At 31.1% G+C, this 4,049-nt stretch overlaps 1 long non-coding RNA gene across 2 annotated transcripts; it reads left to right on the top strand.

Annotated features, from left to right (window-relative positions):
- The first annotated feature begins 2,450 nt into the window (after positions 1-2,450).
- On the top strand, positions 2,451-4,049 carry LOC148769125 (uncharacterized). 2 transcript variants are annotated; one of them, XR_016032201.1, is made up of 2 exons: positions 2,451-3,021; positions 3,268-4,049. It is a non-coding gene; the product is annotated as an uncharacterized LOC148769125 (long non-coding RNA). The 2 variants fall into 2 exon arrangements; XR_016032202.1 differs by having other exon boundaries at positions 3,223-4,049.

The following is a 4,049-nucleotide window of genomic DNA, read 5'->3' as shown; positions in this document are numbered from 1 at the left end:
TTTTTAATTTGGGCAAATTACGATCACCTCCTGAGATAAGATTAAATTACGAAAAAATCCTTCATGTTTGGGTAATAATAACCACCCTCAACTATAAATCTTCTTACACGTCCATCCTTACGGTGTCAAATTATGTGGAATATTCTCCAGTTTGTACCCATTTTACTCCATTCGAGCTCCACATTTTGAAACAAGATGATAATAAATTGTGTCTATTGGCTTGTAAATATCAGATTGTGGTACATCAGAAACTGTATTTTTGCACAAAATGAATACAAACTAGAGAACATTCCATGAAATATAGAAGATTATGTTGAATTTGACAACATAAAAGTTGACGTGTAAGAAGATTCATAGTTGAGGGGATGGTTGTACCCAAACAAGAGGGGATTTCGTAATTTGACCTTATCTCAAGGTGTGGCCGTAATTTATCCTTTTAATTTTAGAAATTCAAATTGAATCATAGTTTAAATTTCACTTACAGATCAAAATTGTGTAGAGGACGACGATTGCACTATGCCTATGATCTATTATTTTGACCGTAACATTTTCATCGAAAGTGGAATTCACTAGTTCAAGTTGTATTTGAAGCAAAAAACTATAGCTCAATTTTCATGTTCTAGATTATTCAAAATATAAATTACATCATGGTCAAAATTGTATGTATTTAAGACTAACATCGGGCACAAGTCGTTGATTGTTCTATTCACAAGGCCTTGTATTTGAAAAATCCATATAAATTAATTTGATTGCACTTATTCAAGTTGTGTTCAATAATCAATATATTTTTTTCACATTTTCACAGTTTCTATTTTTCAATATTCAAATTTTCAAATTGGATCATAATTAAAATTATTTGTCAAGATAACGTCTTGCAAAGATGGGAATCATACTATTTCCACAAATATTTAGCTAAAATTAAAATTGAGAGTACTTATTAAAAAAAGGGTAACAAGTATAAAGTGAAGCGAAAAAAAGAAAAAAAGAAATCCTCCTTGTTTGTTAGAAAAAGAGTGATGAAATTCTTTTAGTTAATTTCTCAAAATAATAAAATAATATTGAATGTATTTTCTATTTATTCTTTCAAAATATATGGGTCTAAAATTAATTGAAGAACAAAAATTAAACACTATTTAAAAGGTGTTTTAACTTTTTTTTTAGAAGAAACATAAAACGATCTATATTAGAAACCTTCATCATTATACTGTTTCAAATAGTATTAGGTAACATTGTAATCATACAAAGACCTTCGAAAGAAAGACGAGCCATTTCATGCTGAAAATAGTTGAAGTAACCAATAGTATCAATATCGATTACAATAGTTCCATAACTCCGTTGATTATCTCTCCAGCAAGAAATCGCGTTGTAACAACACTAGAATTGTCTTCAATGATGACTTTGTTCCAATTATTATTCGGACTTCGGAGCTAGATCCAATGCAAGGTAGAATGAGTTTTTAACACTAATTAAAAAGTGTTTTAAGTATTTTTATTATTTTCTCGAACTAAAAACTACCAACACCAAAACCGTTTTATTTGAATAAAAACGAAAAGGGAGAACGCGTTGACTTTTCTTACTTCCGACATTTCAAAAACAGAATAGAGAGTAATAAACATAGTTCTCAATAATTTAATTGGTAATTAATAATTAATCTTCTTTTCCTAATCGTTTCATTGGGATGAGAGGAAAGCGAGAAGAATGGGAATATTATATGTATTATATTGCATTTGGTTGGGGGTGGTGGTGGGTAAGAACTTGTACCTACTATTCCTTCTCAAAATACGATAATTAATTGTGGGTCAACTTATATGAATTATTGATTTGTTATTTAGTTACTGCTCCTCAGGCTTGTAAATAATATTTCGAACTCATTTTTTATATTAAATATTTTCATATAAAACTTTATAGTTTGATTCACAATACAAATCTTGTGTAATGTATGTTTTGTAATTATTTTTTATTTAATGTTATTTCAAACAAGATGGTAAATATTATTTTTAACATTAAAAAAATAAGGCACATTTAGAATCATAAAAAAATCAATTGAGTCGTAAAATTCCTATCAAATCGCACTAAATTGATACAATTATGTCAAATTGAAAACTCAAAAAAAATCAAAACGAATCGTTGAAAAGAGACTTTCAATAACCATGGATATTGGTGCTTCTTAGTAGTACAAACAATTCATTTCATTTATCGACATGCGATAATTACTTAATCTCTTAATCTCTAGATATTTAACGTATACATTCAAATCTCGATCAAACAAGTTAATTAGGTAAAATTTCGGAAAAACTGCCACTTAATTTACTTACGAGATAATAAATTAAGGGATTATTTGACAAACACCCCTCATTAGACTCCTCCAATTACAATAGGTCCAAAATATTTTTTCATTTTTAAGTTAAATCCAAAATAATTTTAATTAATAATAATTAATATAGTTTCACAATTATACCCTTCTTTCTATTTGACTTTTATTTAATATTAATTTATAATAATTGAATTGTAATTCCATCTAATCTCCCAACCTATAACCACGACCCTAATATTTAATACATCGGCTATTCATTTCTTTTATTCTTTTTGATTTCTCCCAAACCCTATCCTCTATCACCGCCGCCCCTCCCTCGTTATTCACCGTTCATCGCCGGCTCCCCGTCTCCTCTCTCTCTCTCCAGTGCTCATAGGGAGATCTCTGTGCGGTGGTAAGAAAATCAAGCGGCAGATATGCTTTAATTCTTCCCCTTTTCTATTCACCGCCATCACCACTTAAAATCTAAGGGATTTTCGCTTAAATCCCAGTGTTTATCTTCAAAATTGAAGCACTACAGCTCGCCGACCTTCTCAAATGCTTCGTCGATGGTGCGAGGTTTCCTCGACGCCTCTTGTTCTTCGCGAATAAAGCCTAAATTAGTTAGGGTACGCTCGGAATTCCCAAACATATATGTTCTATGCTTTGTTGACTATTAGTTAGGGTACGCTCTCTCCGCCGATTTTGACTCTCGTTTCGTCGACCGGGTAAACAAGCACACTTCCCAAACATATATATGTTCTATGCTTTGTTGACTATTTCTTCAATTATAGCGACTGGCACAATTTGTGGGGTTAATTGAAACCTGGCTTAGTTAGGGCATACAATCTGCTGTCTGAATTTAGTTGCAAACTTTTGTTTATTATTTCTTACAGAATTCGTATAATGTTAATGTAATTGTTGGCTAGGTGAATGCTTGTAACTGAATACCTTGTTTCCTGCAACTGTAAAAGGCGCTCGATGCTGCCATGAACGATGTAAATGGCTCTTTCGGGAAGGGAAGTGTTACGAGGCTGGCAAGTGCTGGTGGAGCTTTGCTGCCACAAGAATTGTTATCAAAGGTTCGTTTTGTTTCATTTCATATTTATTTTTGTTGTTCTTAAACATTGTCCCAACGAAGGTTACATGAAAATCTCTCATATGGTCTGAGATTTTCTTTTCTCCTATTTTCCATTAAATTTATTTTAACTTCTGCAAATTGAAAGATGAAATTGATGATGCCTGCCGTTTGTGGTTTAGAGAGGTGGTGTTGTACAGAAGATATATATATGCGGTAGTTTGGTCTTCTGTTGGATTATTGTAATGATTTTTTTTTTTTTTTTTTTTTTAAATGGCTGATTTTTGTTTCTTTTAATTTTGGTAATGTTTTTGTTCTTGATGATTTTTTGACGAAATTGCTGATGGGAGGAAGAAGATGATGGTTTTTTCAAATAGTGGTTTACGTTTCAAATAACGAGAAGAAGAAGATTACACGGACTATGTTTTAGGGTTCATTGGAGAGAAGATGGTGTCTTTTATAGTGGTTATATAGCTTTTTTCCGCATAATTTTTGATGTTTTCTTGTTAGACATCATAGTGGTTTTCGATTTTTTTTATAGTTGTGTACATAAAGTAGTTTTCATGTTTATATAGCTGTTTTATACATAGTGGTTTTATGTTTATATAGTTGTTTATACGAAGTGGTTTTCATAATGTTAGCCTTTGTCTTTGATAAATTTATAGTGGTTTTCAACAA

Source organism: Erythranthe guttata, chromosome 7 (assembly GCF_056151865.1).
Source record: "Erythranthe guttata isolate IM_541 chromosome 7, IM_541, whole genome shotgun sequence".
In the NCBI taxonomy this organism is placed as follows: domain Eukaryota; kingdom Viridiplantae; phylum Streptophyta; class Magnoliopsida; order Lamiales; family Phrymaceae; genus Erythranthe; species Erythranthe guttata.
The sequence above is the reverse complement of the archived record's forward strand: the minus strand, read 5'-3'. Positions and strand labels throughout refer to the sequence as shown.